Below are 27,345 nucleotides of genomic sequence, written 5' to 3'. Positions count from 1 at the left end.
ACAGCACAAGGTTCTGGATTCAATACACAAATTGATGAACCAATATTGATGTGTTATTATTAACTAAAATTTATACTTTATTCAGTCTCCTTGGTTTTTAAACTAGTGGATTTTTTTGTTTGTTTTGTTTTGTTTTGTTTTTGCATTCCAAGATCCCATACAGGATAGTCCCCAATATTCTTAGATGTTCTTAGGCTTTTCTTGACTGTGACAGTTTTTCAGATCTTCTTTGCTTTTGATAACCTTGACAGTTTGAAGAAGACTGATTGTTTTGTATTATGTCCCTCAATTTGGATTTGTCTGATATTTTCCTCATGATTAGACTGAAGTTGTGAGATGTAGGTTCATGGTAGGAAAAGCATAAGGGTAATGTGCCATTTTCATCAAATCATTTCAAGGGCACACACCATCAACATGACTCATCACTGTTGATGTTAACTTTCAAGATCTGACTTAGATCATATTTGTTGTGTTTCTTCACTATATCATCTAATTTCTATACTATTCTCCTTGGAAGGAAGTCACTATGTGAAGCTCACCCTAAATGGATGGGGAATTATGTTCCTGGAGAGTAGAGTATCTACAAAAACTATTTGATATTTTTCTGTATCGTGATAGATTTGTCATTTTTCCCCTTTATTTAAGTATTCAACCATTTATATCACTACAGATTCATAGATATTTATTTTATTCTTTGGGTTATAATCCAGTATTACATTATTTATTTTGTTGCTCAAATTTGTTTCAGCTTTGGCCACTGGGAGCTCTTTCATTTGGCTTCTGTGTCCCTTTGACAAACCCCCATCACTGTGGGTTGGTTGCAAACTTGCAGTCCTCCTGCCTCAGCCTCCTGAGTCATAGGCATATCCTATATATGACCCTCTCTGGCATTTCTCTTTGGTTCCTTGAATTGGAAAATGATATTAGAACAAAATCTGGGCACTAGGTATACTCATTGCTACTGGGATGTGGTTGCTTCCTGGCCCTCTCAGCTGTCAAAGCAAGGAAATGTGTGTGTAAAATAACTGTGGTTAAGTGCCCCTGGGTTCAATCCCCAGTACTGTGAAAAAAAGATTAGGAAGATCTGGGCATATACGCCTGTAATCACAACTATTTAGGAGGCAAAGACAGAAGGATTTTAAGTTCCAAGACCCTATCTCAAAAAAAAAAAAAAAAAACATGGGTTGGGGATGTAACTCAGTGGTAAAGTACTTGCTTAACATGTGTGAGGCCCTAGGTTCCATCCCCAGCACCACAAAAATAAATGAATAAATAAATAAATTTCAATAAACAATAGAAAGGGCTGGGGATGTAGCTCAGTGGTACAGTGTCCCTGGGTTCAATTTCCATTACAGGGGGTAAGGAGAAGGAGATAAGGAAGAATTCTCTCACTGGTAGATGAGTTCACCTGGAGGCATTATTTTCTGGATAGTTCTGGGCTCTATGAATTCCTGTTGCACCAGAAAAAGTAAAGGACAAGATAGGCCCAGAGGTGGCAGGTAACAAGCTATGGTAACTGTCCCCTGCTAAATGCAGTGGGCTGAGGAGCTATGAAGCAGAGCATCAGTAGTGTCTGCTAATTAACTCTACTTTAGTTAAATAACCTAGAATTCAGAAATGTGACATGTCCAAGGTTATACTGCAAATAAGCACAAAAACTGGGTAGCCATTGTGTGTGACCACAATCCCAGGCTCATTACTTCTACTAAAACATGTCAATGTTACAGACACACCCTGAAGATTATGGAATTAATCACAGAAGTTTGGAGCTGGGAAGATAATTAGAGATTCTTGAGCTGATCCCTAGGATAGGAAACCGAAATCTAAAAAATGCTACCCTAAATTGCAAGATTCAGATCACAGAGCTGATTGGTTTCAGAGCAAAACAGAACCAGCAATCCAGAATTCCATACTTACTGCTCTTTTCATTACATTGCAAGGCCCTTCGAGTAAATACCTGTAACCACTAAAATAAATAAAGAAATAAAAGACACATATTAACTTTTATTACCAATTTAACACACATTGCATTGGAAAGTTAGTTACAGAGGGCCTTATTCCTTCTATAGTATCATAAGCTCTGTGCCTGATGGCATCTTAAGGATTATTACATGGTTATTATTTTTCTTCTTGCGGCCTAATGCCTTCTCCTATGAAGTCATTTCCTAAATATAAGCATTATAGCTGAAATTAAATTAGCAATTAAAAATAAATGAACTACTTGTTATGGTCTCTAAGAACCACTTTGGATGAACTAAAGTGTTATTCAATTAGCAAACTAAAAATTATCTGCTTAATTTTATTCATGTTTACAATTTCCTAAAGGTGTTATGAATGGGCTCATATAGTTTTAAAATATTAGAAAGGTGATATAAGACATTTACTCTAGTGTGAAAGGAAGTGTATAAAGACCCATCATAAGACTATAATTGCTATCTTTTAAAATGAGGGAAAAAAGTCATTATACCTTTCCAATTGTGATTTGATGAACTAATTCAGTGAAGTACAGTTAAATAGTCTCATTTGAAATAACACTAAAACTACTGCTTGAATCTAGGGGAGAAACAAACCTTTTATTAAAATTTTAATTTGCAAATTAATGTTGTATGTGGGGATTTTTATTTAGTAAGAGAAAGTCACAATATGATAATGATATTATTCTTCAAAAGAGAGACTCTGTATCCATACAAACTGACCAACCCTATTCTTCATTATTTTTTATGTGCTTCTTTAAAATCCATCATTTTTACATTCATTTTGCAAATATTTAATTTATATTATGCCATATGAATTGCTTTGAAGTTTTGTCCTTGTCTATATCTAAAAGTATGTTTCTTCTTTTGCCTACTCACTGCACTGAGAATCCAAAAGGAATATTTTTGCTGGGTGCAGTGATGCATGCCTGTAATCCCAGTGGCTCCTGAGGCTGAGGCAGGAGGATCTCGAGTTCAAAGTTGGCCTCAGCAAAAGCGAGGTGCTAAGCAACTCAGTGAGACTCTGTCTCTAAAGAAAATACAAAATAGGGCTAAAGATATGTCTCAGAGGTTGAGTGCCTCTGAGTTCAATCCCAGTATCTTCCCACCCCCCAAAAAGTGATATTCTTTATTACCATCTTATTGGAGTGATATAATTTTTTCATAATGGACTATTTCTTGTCCCTTTAAAATATCAATTTCTGTCAGTGTATTTGTCAATTTTTTTAAATGTCCTTCTTCATATGGAGGGGACTATTGGGTGTGTCGAAAGACAAAATTATAACAGCTTATCTTAATTGGCTTTATTTGTCATTCTAGAATACAACAATACATCATTCTACAAAATTGCTTTGATTAATCTGGGTCTTTTACTTTTCCAAATGAATTTTAGGAATGTGCATGTGTTTTCTTTTGTTTTGTTCTTTTCCTAGTTCTGTGCAGAATGTCATTGGTATTTTGAAGGGGATTGCATTGAATCTATATATTGCTTTTGGTGGTATGGCCATTGTAACAATATTAATTCTGCTTATCCATGAACATAGGAGGTCTTTTCATCTTTTTATGTCTTTTTCCATTTCTTTCTTCAACGTTCTATGGTTTTCATTGTACAGGTCTTTCACCTCCAGGGTTAGGTTTATTCCTAGGTATTTTATTTTTTGAAGCCATGGTAAATGGGACTGTTTTCCTGACATTTTTTCCTCAGTAAATTAATTATTGATATTTAGGGAAGCTATTGATTTTGTATGCTACTTTGCTGAATTTATTTATTAGCTCTAGCAGGCTTTTGGTGGGGCTTTTTGAATCTTCAAGTAGAGGATCATGATAACCTGCAAACAGTGGTATTTTGACATTTTTCTTTCCTATTTTATCCCTTTTATTTCTTTCTCTTGCCTAATTTCTCTGGCTAGAATTTCTTGTAATATACTAAATAGAAGTGGTGAGAGTAGACATCCTTGTCTTGTCCCAGATATTAAAGGAAATGCTTTCAGTTTTTCCCCCATTTACTATGAGATTTGCTTTATGATATTAAGGTAGGTTCCTTCTATCCCTTGTATCTTCAGTGTTTTTATCATGAATGGGTACTGAATTTTGTCGAGGGCTTTTTCTGTATCTATTGAGATGACAAAGTGATTTTTGTTCTTAATTCTATTTATGTGATGAATTACATGTGTTGATTTGGGTATTTTAAACCATCCTTGTATCTCTGGTATAAAACAAACTTGGTCATAATGTATAATCTTCTTAATATGCTGTTGAATACAATTAGCTAATATTTTATTAAGAATTTTTGCATGTAAGTTTATTAGGTATATTGGTCTGTAGTTTTCTTTCCTTGATGTTGGACTGGTCATTTTAAAGGCACTTTCCTTGTAAGTAGGAACAGAGACAGAACGATAGAAAAATAACTAACCAGTTAACATCAGATCACTTCAGATTTCTTTCATAAGAATTAAAGAAAAGGGAACTTTATTATCATGTCAACTAACACTGGTCTGTTAGGTAAATTTGGTTATTATCTCTGTCTCTCCTGATGTCTCAGGTTAGATTGGTGATATAAATATTATTATGAGTGACTTCATTTTTAATTTGAGTCCGGTCTTTCAGCGTTTTCACTCAGGAACCTCATCCAAAATGATTACCACCTATATTTTTTTATTTAATGGGTAAAAAATGGAGAGTCCAAAGAAAAACAGAAAAGGCAGAGCAAAGTACAGAAATAACTGGCTCTTCTAAAAGAATCAATATAATTTAAAGAACTCTATTGAAGAAAAATATATTTTGTTACCATTATTCATACTTATTTGGATAGCAACAATTATTTTGTTTCAAGATCCACAGAAACTTTGCCCTGATGGAAACACATAATAATCCTGTGGTTAACAAAGATAATTGAGACAGATTTATTACTAAATAATTTTGGGTCAACAGGACTCATTTTCTTTGAGAAGGTCTATGAGAGGAGAAAGTGGATTTGGGTGATGGTGTGTTGTTTGTTTTGCCTTTTTGAAGAGTATGCCTAGTAAACATTTGTATGATCAAGAATCACTCTAGGGCTGGGGTTGTGGCTCAGTGGTAGAGTGCTCGCCTAGCATGTGTGAGGCCCTGGGTTTGATCTTCAGCACCACATAAAAATAAATTTAAAAATTAAAGGTATTGTGTCCAACTACAAATAAAAAATAAATAAATAAATAAATAAACGATCACTCTAGACTCTTTTTCTCCCCTATTGGGGACTGAATCCCAGGACATTTACTATGAGCTATATCCCTAGCCCTTTATAATTTTTCCCTTTGAGTCAGGTTCTCACTAAATTGTGGAGGCTGACTTTGAACTTATGATCCATCTACCTCAGTCTCTTAAGTAGCTGGGATTACAGGCATGTGCCTCTGGGCCTGGCTAAGAACAACTCAACTCTAAAAATAATACTTTCATCTTACTTGAAGAAGTATCTCAAAGTAGCAAAGTGCTTCTTTCTTATATTTAAGTTCTAATGCTTTCATCCTAAGTACTTTTCTGTGGTGTTCTCAAACTTTTTAGATAATGTCCACTTAGCAAATGCTACCTTCTAGTACACTCCAACACTTCTCTGACTATTGGGAGTCCAACAGTTCCATTCAATTCTGACACCACCCATAGTTTGTACACACCCACAGTTAGGAGCTAAATTTCACAAGACGTCCCCCACCTCAGATGCTAAATGCAAGGTGTCACCCACACTTCTTACTATCCAAGGTGGCTACAAAATCAAAAGTTTCCAAAACTCCCCTCCAAATTTGATAACTTGTTACAGTGATTCACAGAACTCAGGAAAGTGCTGTACTTGCAAGTGCCATTTTATTATAAAGGATACAATTAGAAATAGTCACATGGGGCCAAGTTCAGTAGTGCACATCTGTGATCCCAGAGATTCAAGAGGCTGAGGCAGGAGGATCTCAAGTTTGAGGCCAACCTCAGCAACTCAGCAAGGACCTAAGCAATTTAGTGAGACCCTATCTGAAAATTAAATTAAAAGGGTTGGGAATGTAGCTCAGTGTAAAGTGCCTCTAGGTTTAATCCCTGCTACCAAAAGAAAAAAGAAGCAGTCACATGGAAAAGATGTATTAGGATGAGGTCTGAGAGGAGAGGTGGCAGCTTCTGCCCCTATGGAGTCTGGGTGTGCCATGCCTGCCCTTTATATTGTATGTTCACAAGTCAGGAATTCCACTAAAGCTTCTTAAGAGTTTTTAATCAAGGTTTCTTTATATAGGCAGGATTGATTAAATCATTTAACATGTTACAGTGAGGTAGGACAGAAGAAATAAGAGATAGGTAATAGGAGAAAAAAGGAAGGACAAGGAGACTAGAACTTTAGTTGGAAAGCTTTGTGCTAAAGTTCTTCATACCTTTCCTCCCAAGCCAGTGCTCTCTCACAGGCCTGCCACTCCCAATTACCTGGGAAATCCACAAATCTTCATTCATAATTTTAAAGGTACTAGAAATTCACCCACTTATGAAAACTGACCTTGCACTGTTAATTTGCCCACATATTTCTAGAATAGATTACACAGAGAAATATGAAACCTTTAACATAGTGTACATTTCCCAACATTATCTGTTGATCAGATAATGGAGAAGATGTCAACCTAAGGAACCTGAAAATTGCCAGACCAACATGAAGCGTCTTATGATCACCAGACTGATGTCATCCTTACCTACATTCTCATGGCCACCCTTCACCCACTTTCCTTTCAAAGAAGAGCCTGAGAGCCAGGTGTGGTGGTGCACACTTGTAATCCCAACAGCTTGTGAGGCTGAGGGGGAAGGATCGCAAGTTCAAAGCCAACCTCAGCAACTTAAAGAGACCCTAAGCAACTCAGGAGACCCTGTCTCAAAATAAAATACAAAGGGGGGGTGGGGCTTGGAATGTGGCTCAATGGTTAAGTAGCCCTGGTACAAAAAAAAAAAAATTTAAAAGAAGAGCCTAAGAATCCAAGTATCTCTCCCTCTTGAGATGGCCAGCATTGTCCCTTGAATGTACATTCCTTGCTTTCCTAAATAAATCTCTGTGCCTCCCTATCTGACACATCTTGAAATTATTTTTCCTACAAGGACTCTGCCATCCTAAACAGAAGACTTCCCTCTCTGAGACCTCCTCAGACCACCTCTGGTGGCAACTGGACTCAGTCTCTGGCTTCCTCTCCCCTCCCAAGAGAAGGAAGTGTGGGGTTGAGACCTCCAGTCCTCTGTACCTGTACTTGGTCTTCCTGGCTGACCAATCCCTCCTTTGAAACTATCTAAAGGCTTAGCAGGAATCTCTTCATTAGCATAAATTCAGGCTTGGTGAAAAGGGGCTCCTTGTGAATGACAAAAGACATTCCTATACTAGAAACTTGCAAAGGTTTGAGGAAGAACCCGGGATACAGACCAAATATATATCATCATTCTGACTTCTCTTGGGGGTGGAAAAAACACCCCAGTGATAACAGTGAAGACCCTCTGTAGATGCAGGATCAGTGATGAATGGAGTGAAGGAACAGGTTCATACATATCTGCTTTACCATTAAATTTGTTTGTCAAATCATGTACAAAATGGCATATCTCCACACAGTGGTGCATGCCTCTAATTCCAGCAACTCGGGAGGCCAAGTCAAGAGGACTGTAAGTTCAAGGCCAGTTTTGGCCACTTAGCAAGACCCTGTCTCAAGATAAATTAAAAAAGGGCCAGGGGTGTAGATCAGGGGTAAAGCACTTGTCTAGCATGCATGAGGCCCTGGGTTTAATCACCTGTATTGCGGGAGGAGGGAGCGGATGTGATACTTTTCTCATTTCTAAAATTGTAATTATAATCCATGAAGACTTTGTGTGTGGGTGTGTGTTCCCTGTTTAGTTTTCAGTAAAAACATGGGAATTTATTAAGATTAAGTAAGAGCAGATCAGGAAATACGAAGCTTCAGACTATGGGAGAGAATACCCATATACATTGTCAAGCTCTCCTCATTCCTCCCTCTCCTCAGCCAACAGTAATTTGCTTCATTCTTTTTTATTGTTGTTGTGTTTGCAGTACTGGGGTTGAACCCAGGGGCATTCTACCACTGAGCTACATTCCCAACCTTTATTTATTTTTTGAAACAGGGTCTTGCTAAGTTGTGAGGTTGGCTTTGAGTAGGATTCTCCTGCTTCAGCGTCCCCAGTCGCTGGGATTACAGGTGTGTGTCCCTGAGCCTGGGGATAATTTACTTTTAGTCTCTATGAATTTACCTATTCTGCACATTTCATACAAGTGGAATCATACAATATGGTCATTTGTGATTGGCTTCCGTCAACTACCATGTTTTCTTCAAGTTTCATCCACACAGTAGCATCATGTGTTAGTAGTTTATACCACATTTTGTTTTCTCAATCACCTGTCAATGGATTAATGGGCTCTTTCCACTTTTTTGGCTGTAATGAATAATGCTGTTGTGAACATTCATAAACAGGGTTTTGTGTGAACAAATGTGTATCAGTCAGCTTTTTGTCACTGTGATCAAAATGCCTGACAAGAACAACGCAGAAGAGGAAAGATTTATTTTGGCTCATGGTTTCAGAGGCTCCAGTCAGCCAGCTCCCACTGATCCATTGCTCTGGACCTGAGATGAGGCAGAACATCATGGCAGACGGGCATGACAGAGGGCTCACCTGGAAGTGGACCAAAAGAGGAAGGGGCCAGAGATAAGATAAACCCCTCCAGGGCACACACCAGTGACCTACTTCCTCCAGTTAGTTCCCACTTCCTGGTAGTCCATTCAGCCTTCAGTGGTAATCCACTGGTGAGGTCAAAGCCCTTATGATCTAATCACTTCCCCAAAGTCCTGCCTCTGAGCTCATGAGACTTTGGAGGACATTTCAGATCCAAACCATAACAATATGTTTTCATTTTTCTCAGAGATATAATACTATAGTTAGTTTGGATTTAGAATGACCCCCAAAGGCCCAGGTGTTAAAAGCTTCGTTCCCTGGTTGACACTATTGGGAGATGGTGGATGCATAACCTTTAAGAGATGGTGCCTAATGGGAAGTTTTAGGCTGGAGCTGTGCCCTCAAAGGGAATAGTGGGAATCCAGCCCTACCATCTCTCCTTACTTTTTAGTCACCATGAGGAGAGCAGCTTGTTCCATCACATGTTCACCACTATGATATGTGACCTTGCCACAGGCCCAAAGGCAACAGGGGCAACTGACCATGGACTAAAACCTCTGAAACTGTAAGCCTCCATCAACCTTTTCTCCTCATAAGTTGACTATCTCAGGTATTTGTCACAGCAATGAGAAGCTGATTAACACATATTCCTAGGAGTAGATTACCTCATACAAACAATTTAAAGTAGGATAGATGTATTGTGACTCATGATTTCAGAGATTTCAATCCATGGTCAGCCATTGCTTGGGTCCTCAGAGAGATAGAACACCATGGCGGAAGGGTGTGGTAGAGGAAAGTTAATCCCCAGTTAGTCTACTTTTTTTTTTCTTTTTTTGTACTGGGGATTGAACTAGGGGGCACTCAACAACTGAGACACATCCCCAGTCCTATTTTTTTGTATTTAGAGACAGGATCTCACTGAGTTGCTAAGCGCCTCACTTTTGCTGAGGCTGGCTTTGAACTCCTGATTCCTGCCTCAGCCTCCGGAGCCACTGGGATTACAGGCATCCTCACCTCACCCAGCTGGTCCACTTTTCATTGCTGTGACTAATAGGCCTGACAAGAACAACTTAGAAAAGGAAACATTTATTTTAGGATCTTGGTTTCAGAGGTTCAATCTATAGTCATCTGATTCCTCCTCTCTGGGCCCACGTGAGGTGGACTGTCACCGTGGAAGGGTGTGGTAGAGGAAAGCTGCTCAGCTCTGAGAAACCGGAAACAGAGAAAGACAGCTCCAGGATCCCAGGAGCCCAGGAAGAGATATATAATCCTCAAAGACATGACCCCAGGGACCTACTTCCTCCATCCACACCCATCCACCCAGTACAGTGGTCCTTTCAAATTATTAATCCACCAAATGGGTTATCCCACTGATTAGGTCACATTCTCATAATCTAATCATTTTAGCTCTGAACATTCCTGCATTATCTCACATGAGATTTATGGGGACAGTCCTTATCCAAACCATAACACATAATATCTCTATGCTTAATATTTTGAAGAGTTGTAATGGTATTTTCCAAAAGAGTAGACAACTTTACATTTCTTACATTTCCACCACTAGTATATCAAAAGCCTAGATCTCACATCTCCACTCATAAAGGAACTAAACCATACCCCCTGGGTCTGTTTTTAAAAACCTGGGAAAAGATTTTATTTGGCCCGGTATGGGTCAGATAGTGACCTGCTTTCTCATCTCTGTAGCTAGAAAAGAAGAGCCACCCAACAAGAAGGTATCCAACACTTGGCTAGGCCAAGGAGTGTTTCCCTGAAAGGGATACACTAGGCATACAGTAATAGGCATACAGTAAGTGGTACTACCCTTACATTTTAGTTTTCTTAAATATAAGGGTAGTACCACCCCTTAAGAGTAATAGTAAGTGTACAGGAACATTTGGGTTGATACAGTGACTGGGAGGGTGCTAATCGGCATTTAGGTAGTATCTGGGGCCCAGAGAGTAAATGTCCTAAAACATTCAAGATGATCCTATTCACTAAAGATTTTTCCTGCCCAAAGGAAAAAGAACTAGTTGAGGCCTAGTTCTGTGACAATAAAGTCCCTCTTTTTGGGAGGAGCAGCAGTACTAGGGATTGAACCTAGGAGCACTCTGTCACTGAGCTATATCCCCAGTCTTTTTTAAAATTTTATTTTGAGACAGGATCTCAGTAAGTAGCTCAAGCTGGCCTAGAATTGGCTATCCTCCTGCCTCAGCCTTCTAAGTAGCTGGGATCATCAGCACATGCCTCCACATCCAGCAAAGTCCCCTTTTTTAGTTGAGAATATGCTTACCCAAAATAAAGATTTTATTTCCCAGTCATCCTGTGCAGCTTGAGGTGTCTGTGGGATTGCCCTCTGGCCAGTGAAAGGTGAGCAGCAGTGTTGTGTGCAGCTTCGAACACGTGTTTTTAAGAGAGGAGTTCTGTCCTTTTCTTTGCCTTTCTTCTCTTTGGCTAACTGGGGTGCAGACATGATGGCTGCTGCTGCTACAGTCCTCTCAACTATGGAATGGAAATCTCACTTTGAGAAATAGTGGAGCAAGATGGGAGGAATCCAAGTAAATGATGATTTCAACTCTGGGCTGTGCCTGATTTTGTTTATTATGCAGATAAATTTGTTTTGAATGGGGGTACTGGGAGTTGAAGCCAGGGGCACTTTACCACTGAGCTATACATCCCTAGCACTTTTTTTTTTTTTGAGACAGAGTCCTACTAAGTTGCTGAACTTGTAATCCTCTTACCTCAGCCTCCAAGAGTCACTGGGATCCTGTCACCATGGCTGGCAGAAATAAACTTGTATTTTAATGTCTCTGTTATTTTGGTTCTGTCACTCTTTTAAGTTGAGTCAGAATCTAACAAATATATGTACCATGTGCCGCCACCTCCTCAAGGCCTTGCTTGTATTTTTATTTACTACTTTTACTTTCCATCTGACTCCAATATGATGCAAATACACATTATACAGATACCATGTACTGAGCCTTTCCTATATGCCAGGGACCATCTTGTGAATGCATTTTATATGCATTAATCCAGTGATTCCCTACATCAAACCAATGAGATAAGTACTCCTACTTATGTGTGTGTGTGTGTGTGTGTGTGTGTGTGTGTTGCTAGGGATCAAACTCAGGGCCCTGTGCATGTTAGGCAAGTGCTCTACCACTGAACTGTAGCTACAGCCCTCCCACCTTAATTTGAAATGGAGAAACTGAGACTTAGAGCTCATGAAGTAGCTCAGTAGTAGAGCACATGCCTAGCATGTGGGAGGCCCTGGGTTCAATCTCCAGTACCACACACACACACACAAAATCCTGAGGCTCAGAAAAATTAAATAATTTGCCCAACTTCACACATATTGTACATGGGAGACACTCTGATTCCAGAACCCCTCTCTGTAATCATTGTGCCAAGATACCAACAAATTAATGAAACCCAGAACAAATTGATAATGATAAATCTAAACTTCAGTCATTTATAATTAATAAGCAAGAAGAAAGAATCATAATGTCAACTCAATATAATAGTGAAGATGCATGATAAGAAATTAGCCTTTTGAAATTTGGGGGAAATCCAACTATCTGCATATGTGCTTTTGCCAAGGATTTCTCTGACTGCCAGACTTTTTTGAAGAGTGCTAAATTAGAATCCTTACTCTTTAGATATGTGCCTATTATAGTACATAGATATCCAATTTTAATAACACATTTAGTACATTACAACTAAGTAGCTCATAACTACATGTAAAACAGAAAGTCTGGAATTGGATCTACTTCACATGTAATCAGTGAAGATGGGCATTCGTCAAATTAATTTACCATCTGTCAGGAGAACCCAGAGACCCTACCTTCAGACTTGTTCTTGTAAAATGCTATATGTGAAATGAAGGCTCTTGCTTTAAAGTCATAGCTGTCTGCTTCCTCTATTTATATATAACATGAAAAACACATCATATTGGTCTGGGGTTTAGGACATTGAATACTCTGAGATGATTATATTCAGTGAACACTGATTGGACACACACTACTTGCTACTGCATGGTGTTAAGAACAAGGGAGTGATAGAGGACCCTTGCCCTCCAGAAACTCGTAATCCACTGGGGGAGACACAAGATTCCAAGGGAGATGTGCCACAATAGAGGTATATTCTAAAAGAAGGAGGAGGAAAGAATGATTATTGGAGCCTCTGAATGTTGGGGAAGATCTGAACAATCAGTAGGACTGTGCCATATGGAGAAGAAAGAAAAAGAGTAACAAATACAGAAAGCTGTAGAAAATAGCTACATATAATAGGCTCATGGAGTAAGTGACAAACCAGGGCAACTTATTTATTTGAAATGATATGCATGCAGTTCTGTGCTAATGTTATGCATATTATAAAAATCAAACTTAAATAGAAACCATGTAAGGAAATAAGGAAAAATAAACAATTATAAGGATATTGCTACTCATGATGACCTCTTACACGACCATCAGTTAAAATCAAAAGCTCCAGTATACATTTAAGGAGGAGCTCATCATTAAAGTGGAGAATACAAATTTCTATTTGTCATAATTTTAAGTTTGTGGGCCAATTCTTGGCAGAAATGGTTAGATGGTCATTGTTTCAAGCCTAATGTAACTGAAGGCCCCTACTAAATCCCTTGCACTTGCAGTATTGTTCCCTAAGGCTTGAAGTTCATTATTTCTTTAGACCATGGTTTCTTTTTGAGAATTATTTTATTTGAGGGCTGGGATGAAGCTAAGTGGCAAAGTGTTTGTCTTGCATTCATAAAGCCCTGGGTTCTATCCTCAGTTCCAAAAAAAAAAAAAATTATTTTATTTGAAACCTTCTTGGTGAAGATTAATTTAGCTAAAATTAGATAATGTAATTCTTTTTTTTTTTTTTTTTTGGTGCTAGGGATCTAATCCAAGGGTGCTTAACCACTGAGTAACAACATCCCCATCTGTTTTTAATTTTTAAAAATTTATTTTGAAACAGGGTTTTGATAAGTTGTTTAGGGCCTTGCTAAATTTCTGAGACTGGCTTTGAACTAGTGATCCTCATGCCTCAGCCTACTGAGTTGCAGGGATTACAGGCTGAGAAATGGTGCCCAGCTAGGTAATATAATCTTTAAATCTGCTCAACAGACATACAAATAACAATGCAATTACAGTATATACTGAAGGTAAATGTTCCACAGAGCATTTTCTGGTAGAAGACTTTTATTGACTAAGGAGAAGATACGTTTGAAAGATGGAGGTCCAGGGTATCATTTCTCAGTGCTAAAATTATGTTGGCCCTGTGATCTAAAAATACAAATGTCTTTTTTTTGTTGTTGTTGTTAGCATTTAATAAACCTCCAGTGCTCTTGGTGGCTTTAAGCCACCAGAACACAGGCACCCCCACCACCCTTAATCTTCTCCTCAGCTCTTCTCCTGAAGAATTTTACCTTCACGATGACAGGCTACTGTGGGAGCTTTCCCTTTCCCAAAACTTTGTAGTAACCTGATCGGACCACATCAATTATGGGAGCAGCTCCCGTCTTGTTTTTGGCAGCATTTACTTGTGTCTGTTCACTGACCAATGTCCACGATTTATCAAGGTTGACAGTTGGGTAGAAACTCCGGTTCCTCTTTAAGTGGCAATGCCTCATACCAACTTTCCCAAAGGTGATATTTGTTGAAGTTAATCCTTTGGTGATGCATGCCACCAGCATTACCCCAGCCTCCTGGGTGCTTCCGGTGCTTGCCAATGCAGCTATGGCCATGGCTCACGTGTCCCCAAAGTTTCTGGGTCTTCCTCAGTCTGGATGGCATGGCGGCAGCTGAGACGAAAAAACTCCCAATGTCTTAATTGGATGCTCAAAAACTTCCATGGTCTGTGACCCTATCTCTTTTTCAGTCATTGATTGAGTCCTCCAGCCTTTTATAGAGAGCTTGGAGGTACCACAGTGTGTGGTAGGGTAGGGAAATGAAGAAGTCTTGGTTGCTGCCCTGGGGGAGGTCAGGTGGAGAAAACATGAGGATTCAGTAAAATAAGGATAGTAATAGGAACTATCTCACAGGGTTGTAGCAAGAGGGGAGTTCATACAGAGGAAGCCCTTAAAACAGGGTTGAGTATGTGATAACCACTGATTTACATGCACTGGGGCCGAGGATGTGGGTCAAGGATGATTTCCTTGATTCAGTGACAGCTGAATTAAATTCTGAAGGAAATTTTAAGTTAGCTTGAATAAGGGGAGAAGGTGAGAGGTTGGAGAAAGACCTTCCTGAGCTTCGGCCTGTTCCCTTATTTAATCAGTTAAATGATGCCCCTCCAAAAGCTATGCCAATGTCCCAAATTCCTGGTACCCATCAATGTTTCCTTATTTGTGAAGAGGTAAAGGTTTACAGATGTAACTAGACCATCCTGGGTTATCTGACTGGGCCATAAATCCAATGATAAGTGTCCTCGTAAGAGGTCGAAGAAGATGGACACACAGAAGAGAAGGTTTGAAAAAGTGTAGAGGGAGCTGAGATTGGAGTGCCTTGGCCACAAATTAAGGAAGCTAGAGAATGCAGAAGCTAGAAGAGAAAAAGAAGGGTTCCCTCCTAGAGTCTCCCAAGGGAGAGAGGCTTTCATTTTCAACGTCTGGCTTTCCGTCCTGTGATAGAATTAATCCCTGTTATTTTAAGGCACACAGGCTGTGGAAATGCATTACAGCAGTACAGGATACTAATACACCTTGTTACTCCAAGTCAATCTCCACAACCAATTCTTTGCTAATGGACAACAGGACATGGTCCTGGTCTCAGGGAGCCCATGTTCTGGATGAGGAATGGCACAGATTTCCCACTTGCCTGCGGTTTTAGTCGGCTTTGCATCAGTGTAACCAATATATTTATGTATTAAGATCCACTTAGAGAAGGAAACGTTTGTTTTAGCTCCTGATTTCAGAGGTTCAGTTCATGGTCCGCTGATTGCATAGGTCTGGGCCTGAGGTGAGGCAGAATATCATGGCCCAGCTGAGGAAAGCCGCTCAGCTCATGGCAGGGTCAGGAAGCAGAGAAAGAAAGTGGGGAAAGGGCCTCAGGAAGAATGCCCCCTAAGACTGACCTCCTCCAGCCACGCCCCACCTGCCCACAGTTACCACCGAGTCAGTCCACTCAAACTAGGATGAACTGATCAGGTTACAAATTTCATCATCTAATCACTTCACCTCTGAATATGCCTGCATTGATAGGAGCTTTGGGAGGACACCTGATATCCAAGCCATAATACCACCTCTTTTTAATGCCTAATAAACAACCCAAATTTAACTTTTCCTGAATGGAAGTACCTGGAGGTAAGAAGCCGATTTGTCCAAGGTGGCCAGGAAAGGCCTCTGGGAGGAGGACACCTATGGACGTGGGCACAGAGTGATGAGGGAGAGCTGAGGCACTGACCAAGCAGGGGCACGTCAAAGCAAAGTGCTCTTTTTTGTTTTGTGTTAAGAAGGAAAACATTCAGTACGTATAGGAAGAGAAGAAGATGCAGACACAAGGGAGATATGTAACAGAAGGTGTCAGGACCCAGAGGAGGCAGAAGGGAAATGGGCTGAGGTGAGAAGGGAGAACACAGATCATGGGCTTTGAAGGCAAATAGTAAGAACTACTCAGGGAATAACTGATGTGGCCTCCGGACTAGAACTGTCAGGGTTGAATCCTGGCTCCCCACCAACTGGTTATCCAATAGTAGGGAATTCCATTTTCTGGATATTGGTTTCTTCAACTATAAAAATGAAGATAATAACAACTCCTACCTCATAGGATATTGTTAGGAGAATTAATTTTATTAATATGGTTAAAGCCCTTGATTCAATGCCTGGTCATAGAGTGTGCAATAAATGTCATTATTATTAATATAAGAGAAGTAATAAGAAGTTTAGAATCAGAATGTGAGCACTGGAAGGAACAGCAGAATCATCTAGTCTAATTCCCTGATTGTACAAATGGAGAAATTGAGGCCCAGAGGTTTTATTATTTATTTGTTTATTTATTTTGCATTCCTGGGGATTGAACCCAGGGCCTGACACATACTAGGCAAGCGTTTTACCACCGAGCTGCAAGCCCATCTCTTTTCAAAACTTTATTTCGACATAGGATCTCACTAAGTTGCCCAGGCTGGCCTTGAACTTGCAATGCTCCTGCCTCAACCTCCCAAATAGCTGGAATTACAGGCATGTGCCAATATACTCAGCTCCAGAAAGATTTCAAATTTAAAGAGATCAGGAAAGAGCTAACATGAGACTAATTACTTGAAAGTCAGTACTCTGTAGGTGTGCTACACAAATAGATTTGGGAATCATAAGAATACAGGTGGTGGTGGGCTTAGGGCTTAGCTCAATGGTAGAGCACTTGCCTAGCATGTGTGAAGCCCTGGGTTTTATCCTCAGCGCTCCCCCTAATCCACCCCACACACACACCAAAACAGAATATAGGTGATAATTGAATCTGGGGAAATAGACAAAATTATTTAGGTAGAACCTAGGGAATGAGTAGAGAGAATGTAGAAAGAAGAAATGGAAAAAAAAAGAGCTAGCAAGGGAGACTCAGAGCTAAGCCAGGGAGGTAGGAGAAGAATCAGAAAAGAATAATGGCGTAGAAGCCAAGACAAGGATTTTGAAGGGTAAATGATCAACTGAGTCAAATACTAGAGAGGTGAGGAAAGATGATTCTAATGCAAAATGCTAAACCTGAATTCTACTCAAATACAAGTGCAATTTCTACAATATATTTGCTATGCTGAATGTTTATTTATTTTTTTTGTATGGATATAAGGTTTTTTTAATTACTTAATTTTTTTGAATTTGTTATACAGGACAGAATACATTTCAGTCCACTGTACACAAATGAAGCACAATTTTTCAATTATCTGGTTGTACACAAAGTAGAATCACATCATTTGTGTCTTCATACATGTACTTAGGTAATGATGTTCATCTCATATGCTGAATGTTTATAACCTCCTTCCAAAATTCATATGTTGCAACCTCATCCCCAAAGTGATGGTATTAGGAGGTGTGGCCTTTGAAGGGGGTGATTAGGTCATGAGGGTGGAGCCCTCATGAAAGGGCTTAGTGCACTTATAAGAGGCTGAAGAGACCAGAGTTTCCACTTCCACCAAATGAAGACACAACTAGAATGCGCCATCTATGTACCAGACAGCAGACCCTCACCAGACACTGAATCTGCTGGGGCCTTGGTTTTAGAATTCACAGTCTCCAGAATTGTAAAAAATAATCTTTCTCATTAAAAAGCTGCCCCATTTATGGTATTTTTTAATAGCAGCCTGAATAGATTAAGACAACACTAAATTCTGAAACTTGGTTTTCCCATGTGTAAACAGAATATACCTAGAAAACATACTGCCATGTTAAAAAAAAAATTAAGCCCATACCTTCTAGATTTGGCAATGGAACAAGGTTTTCCACAGGGAGAGAAGTACACAAACTGTATTTCAGACCCTGAAATTAACCTTATTCCTAGAGTCTTTCATGTTAATGTCTGCTGTAACCACAAACAGTACTGGCCTTAGAGAGACATAACATGAATTTTATAATTCTGCTTATTATAAGGGTCATAGAATGGTTAAGAAAGATAGTACTAAAGGTTGGACTCCTAGCATTGGGGCAAGCCATGGGACTTTTTTCTTCTCTTTCTAGATTCCTTCCATGGATAAATTCGTCTAATTCCATAGCTTTAAAACACCATCTCAATGCTTGAGAGTTATAAAGCTCTATCTCTAATTTGACCTTACCTATAAGCTCCAGTCTTATATGTCTAATTGCTTACTGTCTTAGTCTATTTTTGTGTTGCTATAACAAAATGCATGGGGATAGATACTTTATTAAAAAAAATAGGTTTATTTGGCTTAGAATTCTTGTGGCTCTAAGGTCCAAGCAGCAGGTCCCTGGCATCCTGTCAAGTGTCCCTGGATATATCCCACCATATTGGAGAAGCAGAAAACAGCTGTGTTCAGAAAGGGCATGCATGGCAGGTGGCCTTGCCCTCTATCAACCCATTCTCATAAAAACTTAAGTACTCTTAGGAGGACCTTCCCACTCCTGCAAGACAACATCAGTACATCCATGAGGATGGAACCTCCACGACCTAATTTTTCCACTAGGCCCTATCTCTTAAAGGTTCTACTACCTTAACACTGCCTTGCTGGGGACCAAACTTCCAGCACATGAATCTTGCGGGGACAAACCAATCCAAACCATAGCACCTAATCCAGATCATTACTCAGAGATCTAAGGGTCATCCCAAGCATAATCTTTGCTAAATAGAATGTCTGACTTTCTGCTTCTAAACCAGTTCTCAACTCAACACTCTCAATCTTGATAAATTTACATCCATTTCATCCGCAAATTCTCTCAGTTCTGCCTCTAGCACATTTTTCAATGCTCAATCCTTCTCTACCAGATTCCCTGATGTTCCAAGTCACCATCATCTCAACTTCATCTCTCATCTCACATGCTGCAGGAGTTTCCCAATTGGATGTTCAGCATCCCCTCCAATCTGGTCCCCACACTGCAGTCTGATGAGCTGCTTAATACACAAATTATATGTTAACTGTTTTATTATAAGTCCCCAATAGCTTCTCTTCATACTTAGACTAAAACCCAAACTTCATTAGGCCCTACAACACCCAAATCCCACTCACTCTCTTGACTTCTCGCTCCACCCTTCCCTTGCTCACTGTGCATCAGCTTTGACCCTGGTTTCTTTCTGTTCTTCAGCTCCTTTCTGACATGATACTAGCCATTTCCTCTATGGGAATGCTCATCCCATCCTACTCCCTTCTCCTCCATTCATCTCACTGTGGCCCCTGTCTGTTACTGTCATCTGTGAGAAGCCTTCCTGTTCATCCTTGCTAGAGTCACTCTATCACCTCAGCTGGCTTTTGTACCTGAGCACTTATTGATAGTGACATTTTCTTATTTATTTTTATGTATATTGGCTGTCTATTTTCCATTGGAATCTAAGTTTTCTGAGAGCAAACATTTTTATCTGTCTGGTTTGCTATTGGGTTCCCAGTCTCTCAATAGTGCGTACACCCAGTAGGCTCTGAATAAATAAATAAAGGTTCAGGAAAATAAATGCAAGGAGAAGGAAAATAAATGCAGGGAGCCCTATGACATGAAGCTATCTGGTATGTAAGTTAGACTGCTCAACTACAGCTCTTAGCCCAAGGGAAAATGTTCTTCCTTTGCTTGGCCAGGATGCCTAGGCAGTGCCCTCTGCTTAGGTTTTCTCTCCAGACTTCCCACATTTCACTTTACCTGGGGATTGGTTTCACCTGGGGATCAACCCACCTATCTGGATGATTAACACTTCATCTACCTTCTTGGGTGGAGAAACCATCCACAGAAGGGGTTTGGACATTTTACAAGCTGGGGGCCAATGAGTTTGACTAGCCTGGACAACAGTGAGACCCTATCTCAAAAAAAAAAAAAAAAAAGTGAAAATAAAGAGCACATTTTGCAAGAAATATATACATATAAACAGCAAGGAGAGCTATTTTTCACAAGGTAATTGACTTAATCCACTCAGGGTGCTTTAATATCATAGACTCAGCGGCTTAGACAACAATTTATTTTTCGCAGTTCTAGAGGCTGGGAATTCCAAGATGAAGATGTTGGCAGATTTAGTGTCTGGCAAAGGCTCACTTCCAGGTTCCAGATGGCTGTCTTCTCGCTGTGTCCTCACATGGCAGAAAGGAAATTCTCTGGGTTCCCTTTTATAAGGGCATTAGTCCCATTAAGGAGGACTTCACCTCATGACCTAATCATTGTGTTAGTCATCTTTCTGTCACTGTGACAAAATACCTGAGAAGAATGGCTTAAAGAAGAATGATTTATTTTTGGCTCATGGTTTCAGAGGTTTTAGGTCACAGTTTCATTGCTTGTGAACCTGTGATGAGGCTGAAATGTCATTGTGTGGAAAAGAAAAGCTGCTTACCTAATGGGTAAGCAGGAAGCAGGAGGTGAGGGTGGGGTCTTAACATCCCTTTAAAGGGCATGCTAATGAATTAGTAAACTCCCTTCCATTAGGCCAAACCTTTTACAAGTTCCACCCCCTTCCAATAGTACCACATGCTGGTGACCAAGTCTTCAACTATGGCCTCTGAGGGACATTAAAGATCCAAACCATAACCACCACCAAAAGACTTCACCTCCTGATATCATCACTTTGGGGGTTAGGATTTCAACATAGCAATTTTAGGAGGAACATGAACAGGCTATAACAGTAATGATAATCTGTTGCACACAGTGCCCATACTTACTATGAAGATCCAGTCGAGAGGAGTGGTCTGGGGGCCTGGGGTTGTAGCTCAGTGGTAGAATACTCGCCTAGCATGTGTGAGGCACTGGGTTCGATCCTCAGCACCACATAAATATAAATAAATAAAATAAAGATATTAAACAAAAAGAAGTGGTCTGGGTTGTGACACATGTGCCTAAGTGGCTGCAGTATTACATTATTTGCTGAGTTTATTGTGGATGAGAGCAAGAACTCCTGGCAGAATGCCATCTGTATTGCTCAGGCCACAATACCAAGAACTTACATGGAGGACTCCAGGCATCCTCTCCATCATCGACGACTTCAGTATCCCTACCAAGACTCATCATTCAACACCTCTCTCTGTTCCACGATTCTGTCATCTCCAGTGTCTACCATGTTTCATTCACATTGTCACACTCTGAACCTTATCATCACCCCTAACTCTTCTACTCCTGAAGCATTAAGCCCCATGACTTAAGGATATTTAATGTTCTGCTCACAACATCCCAACCTTCTAGTTTTCATATTCACTTATTCCCATTGCACTTGCTTTTCATCTCCACCAAGACACTCTCAAACCTTGACTTCCGATATCTTAGGCCCCTTCTGAGACTTCCTTCACTAGTCATCCATACCCTTGCCTTCCTCCACATATCTTTTCAAGACCCCACCTGCCAACCCTCAACCCTAGTACAGTCCAGTGCCTGCCTTCCATTTCTAACTACCTACCCCCAGAATACTGTGCCCTAATGGAGAAAATTGCATAGTGATTTAGTCTGGTGGCACTATGAACTTCTAAGGTAAATGGGCTCCCTTGACCAAATGGCAATCCTATATGCCTCTCCCAAAACCCACAAATGACAGACAATCCTTATTGAGGCTTCTTTATCTCTCCTGAGTACTCATACTCAGCAAATAGCTGCCTCTTCTCTATCAGAGGGGAAATGGAAGTTTTTATGTATAAAATCTTTCCGATTTCTTCCCTCCATGTGTAAATGCAAAGATGTGCATCCACAGCTGTGAGGAGACTCGTGGTTGTCACCAGAATCCATTCTTCCTTCTTTTTGGACATGCGGCTCCATCATGTTTCTCAATCTCCCTTGTAGTTCAGTGTTCTCATGTGACTACATTTTTTACCAATAGAATTTGAGCATTCATGTTATATACCACTCCTATGCCTGGCCAATGCAAATGTCCCACCGGCATATCCACATGATCTCTTTTTCTGGCAAACTGTTCAATGATATGGAAATCAGGTGTTGAAGATAAAGGAACTTACTGTTTAAATAACTGCATGGAAAAACTGACTACCTGACTGTAAAAACTGCCTTTACTATGATGTGAGATTCAAAGTTTGTGTTTGCATCAATACAAGGTAGGTTTTATTGGTTATAGTAGTTTAACCTGCGATAATTAATTCAATATCTACTTTTCTTCTATCGGTTCTTAGTGAAGGAAAGTGACTCTCTCCTGTTCTGCCCCAGGGAATCCCTCTCCATGAACTCTGGACTCCAGCCCCAACTCCAACCCTTATTTCATCACTTATTTACTCTGTCCCCTAGGCCTTCACCTTATCCTTTCCTGGCTCTTTCCCCTTAGCACACAGACATGATGGCAACTGTTTTAAAAGGAAAAATATCTTATATGATTTGATACTCTCCTTATCTAGATTTGTCTTTTCTCCTTTCATTGATGGTTCAGTACCCCACTCTACTCCTCCTAGCCCTTGCCCCTCTGTGATCTGGGCTCATCCCCACCACTGTTCTGAAACTGTTCCAGATCAGCCCCAGTGACCTGACGGGTTCTGGTCCTATTTCACTTCTTATCTCCCCTGGCAGCATCTCCAGAAAGCTGTTCCTCCTTCTGCTCCTGTGCTTCTGTGATATGGGTGCTTCTCTCTCCCTCTAGCTGAGCCTTCCAAGTCTCCTTGACAGGTCTCAGTTCCTCTTTCTCTTTGGCAAATTGGATTCAGTGTCTGTACCTTCCCTGCCCACTGTGTGTATGTATATATATATATATATATATGTGTGTGTGTGTGTGTACATATACATAGATATTTACATATATAAATGTACATATATAAATACATATATACAGACATATTAATATGAAAATATATACACATATATACATGTATTGTTATAAGTAATTTTATCCTCACCTGTGGTTTAAATAATCATTTATACGTGATAAAGTCATACATCCTTGGTGCCCAGAACTTACATTGCCAACTGACTTTTAGATGTTTCTATTTTTATAGCCTCAAACCTAATATACCCCTAACTGAAATTATCATCCTATTTCCAAGAACTACTCCTCCTACATTTTCTATCCAGGTAGATAGATGCTAATAGGCATCCACTCAGCTACTCAGCCTGGGTGCATGGGAGTGAGCCAAGCAGGATCCTCATCCTATAGGTAGGATCCTCTGGCTTCAAATGCTACTGAATTCACCTAGTAAATATCTCTCAAATTCATCTGTTCATTTCCCTTTCTCGGCCACTGCTGAACTCAACCCTTTTTATCCCTTTCCTGGGTATTCTCAGTAACTTCTAGATTATTCTCCCTGCTGGCAACTTCCCCTCCCTCCCCTCCCTCCTCCAGCCTAAAGATCTGATTTTCTTGTTCATTCATGTCATTTTTGCTTGAATGTCAGGTTTTGTTGTTGTTGTTGTTGTTTTGTCTTTTGTGGTACTAGGAGTTGAGCCCAGGGGTGCTCTATTACTAAGCTATCTCTCCAACCCTTTTTATTTTATTTTGAGAAAGGGTCTAAGTTACCGAGGCTGGACTTAAACCTGCAAATTTCTTGCCTCCACCTCCCAAGTACTTGGGATTACAAGTGTGTGCTTGGTTCTTGAGTGCCTTTTCAAATGAAAAAAATAATATATTTTCATTGTAAAATACTCAAATAGTTTATAAGGCTATTTTTAAAAAGTTAAAGTCACCCCTCAGGCAGTCCTCAAATCGAATCCCCAAATACACATTTCTTTTTCTAAAACAGTCTTGGCAGCATGATGACACATGCCTCAAATCATAGTAACTCAGGAGGCTGAGACAGGATTGCAAATTTGAGGCCAGCCTGGGCAATTTAGGGAGATCCTGTATCAAAATTAAGAAAATAAATTAATTAATTAAAAGGGCTGGGGATGTAGCTCAGTGGTAGAGTATCCCTGGGTTCAATCCCCATTACAATAAAAAGTAAAAATAATAAAAATAGAATCTTATTAAACATGCTATAATTTTATTTTAAGAAGTACTTTTTTCATTTGAATATCTCTAAAATCAAAATGTGTCAAGCAATCAATACTGTCTTGGATTTGGTTAAATACAGCAATGCTCTGCAATGTGTTCTTTTTACTTATTAATATTGTTCATGATTTCAAACCAACATTTACCTCCAGGAGGCCATTCTAAAAAACAAATCTGGTCAGCTTGCTACCCTCTGGAAAATTCTTCAAAGGCTCTGTTTTCCTTCCCCTAAAACTTTCATTCTGACTGCCGCCTTACTTTTACAGTTTCCTGAACATCATACATTCTCTTTCTTAAGGCTAAGCAGGCCAAGCAGGTCTCTTTTCAGTTAGTTCCCCCAAACAGCTAAGCTAAGCCAAGTCAGCTCTCTTTGCCTCTGCACCAATGTGTCTTCTACTTTAAAGGTTTTTCTCACCTTTACTCAAAGATGCCTCTTATTGAAAAATTGTCCTGATCTGCCAAGCTGAGCCTCAGTTCTTCCTTTAATACTTCCCTTCAACTTCCAAACATGGTGTATGCCTTTGTTAAATCACTTGCCAAGAGAAAGTATTAGTGGTCAGGTTCATGACATTTATCTTGTCTGTTGCTCCCAATGTAAAAGAGAGTTCTCAAGCTCACTTTCTTCTTTATAGCCATTTCCAGCAGTGTGGGCACAAGATAGTTGTTCCATATATATTTTTGGAAATAATGAACTAGATATGAGGGAAGCAGGAAAATACTTCCTGCTATAAGGTACAGAACATTCTTAATTAGAATCCCCTTATCCTGGAACAAGAGAGACAAAGAGGAGAAGAGGTCTGGATGCTTAACCACCAGGGTGCCCAGAAATCTGAAGCAACTGAACAATTTAATTTTTGTTCCCTATTTTCTACTTCTGCAGACCTTCAATCCACAAGTAATTCCACCCTGATTTCAACAATCACATCTTTGATGACCCCCCACTTCCTCTAATTTTTTTTAAGTACTTCAAATCCAAGCCTCATTCTCTTTATGACTTTGCAGCAAGTCTTTTATTTTGATGTTTTGAAGAGTACCTACGAAGAAGCTGGGTGCTGTGGCATATGCCTGTAATCCCAGAGAGTTCAAAGCCAGCTTCAGCAAAATCGAGGTGTTAAGCACCTCAATGAGACCCTGTCTAAAATACAAAATAGGGCTGGGGATGTGGCTCAGTGGTTGAGTGCCCCTGAATTCAATCCTGGGTACAAAAAAAAAAAAAAAAGGAAAAAAAGAAAGAAAAGAAAACCTGGCCACTCTAAAATACCTACCTGTGTTTTCCATTTGGACTCCCTCCTGCCCTTCATGTGGTTATACCTCTGTTAATTCCACCAAGACTCAACACTAGGAAATAAATACAAAAGAAAGCTTAAGTTTAATACAAAACATTTATTTTAATAACTATCCTAAAGGCTTGATGTTATGTGGAGATATCTGTGGAAACAATTTCCCCCCTCAACCCACTATTGGATTTAAATTCTAGAAAATACCAAAAATAGACAAAAACGAAAGTTGGGATGTAGCTCAGTAGTAGAACACTTTTCTAGCATGTTGTCAGACTCTGGTTCAATCCCTAGTACTTCAATAAATAAATAAATATTTCCATTTCTTCTTTCTGACCTAGATAATTTAAAGCCAGAGATTCCAACTCATTCATGGAAAAGTACCAGGGGTAGTGTTGGAGATTTTAAATAAAGCTCAGCTAATGTGGCCTATATGGCAGTTACTAAGATTGGTCCATGCTAAAATATCTTGACTATTGTAGGGTCAGCATACTTTCAAACTTTATCTTGGCAAAAACAATTGGGGCTCATGCAAAACAGAAGGAAAAGGAAGAAAAGTGGAAAAACGAGAGGAGTACAAGAGAGAAGAGTGTCAAATGACAGGAGAGGGGAATTTATAATGAGAAATGCAGCAGTTATGAGAGAATTCTAAGAAATAGACATGTGCTGTGGCAGCTGGGGCTGAAAGGTAAATAAGACTGTCTTGTATTGAAAAGAAATAGGAAGGCTGACCTAAAGAATGAGAGGGCTTGGAGTGAAAATAGGTAAATATGTTGATTAAACATTGAAAAGCTCAGTGGGCTTGTGAACAGCGCTGATAAAGAACAGGGAGAGGCACACAGGATCTCAAAGACTAAATAGATCAACACGTGGACAGAGAAAAGGTAACATCTGTTGGGGGTGGGAGAGAGTGCTGTAATTCTACCATCTTGAAGAGGATAATGACAAAGTCAGCTCTTTACAAATAGTCTTGAATTGGGTACAGTTCATAGTCCTTCAATGGAGAATTAGAGTCAAGCCTTCATTCTATCTAACATTAGGAACAGTGGGGTCAAATCAGCCTAGTCTGTCTGTATTTTCAGCATTTTGAGCATGGAGGGAAACTTACATTACAAAAGCAAAGACCTCGCCAGTTAAACCAACCTAAACACAATGCGTATCTCTTCTGTTCACACATTTTAGACTAAATATAAACAAAATAATCCTAAAGAACTGGCTGAGACACAATTCCTATTGGTTTGGGCTCCCAGGACAATAAATAATTCAACAGTTTTGTGTGTTTTTTTTTTTTTTTCCTTGCATCTTAAGGTGAGAAAATTATGTAGGAAAAAGAAAGGCAGATACTAATATTAGCCTGTAATTTTCAGTCATTTCTTTTTCAGTACAGACACCGGCTGGTGTATTTGGACACCATAAAGCCATAGCCCAAGGAGCAGCCACATCTGTATCTCCATATCAAGAAAGATTTGGTTTGGACGCAACCTAAGTTCCCTGGATTTCAGTACTGCCCCCGGGAATCTGAAATTATTCCCTGACATTGGTAAAACGGAAAGGCACCTTCTGGAGAAATCGCAGACGGCCTGTTAATTTGACAACTCCCCGCCCCCATCGACTTGGGTCATAACTTGAACTGCGCATGGAGAGGGCAGGAACCGACCTTGTATTGCTTTTGTTTCCTGCCAGGCGGGGACTCACAGGAGCGGCCTGTCGCCTACCTGCTTTCCACTTCCCGGGCCAGGAGTGACCGCGCGTCCTACCGAGAGGTTCGCTGCCTGCGGAGGTTCACTCCCGACCTCACCTACCGGTGCTCTCGGCGCCTCTAACCAGCCTGACTCATCCGGGATGGGTGGGGGAGACCTCAGAGGGCGGAGGGACAGGAGGAGGCGGGCCGGGCCCTTCCCC

The 27,345-nt window shown here is 40.0% G+C and overlaps 1 pseudogene; it reads right to left on the bottom strand.

The window, feature by feature from the left end:
- Positions 1-5,788: 5,788 nt before the first annotated feature.
- On the bottom strand, positions 5,789-27,239 carry LOC124102608 (large ribosomal subunit protein uL15-like; annotated as a pseudogene).
- Positions 27,240-27,345: the final 106 nt, after the last annotated feature.

Source organism: Marmota monax, unplaced genomic scaffold (genome assembly GCF_021218885.2).
Source record: "Marmota monax isolate L192 unplaced genomic scaffold, Marmota_monax_Labrador192_F-V1.1 WCK01_AAM20220418_F8-fsc00112, whole genome shotgun sequence".
Taxonomy (NCBI): Eukaryota; Metazoa; Chordata; class Mammalia; order Rodentia; family Sciuridae; genus Marmota; species Marmota monax.
Note: the sequence above shows the minus strand (reverse complement) of the source record. Positions and strands in the feature narration are given on the sequence as shown.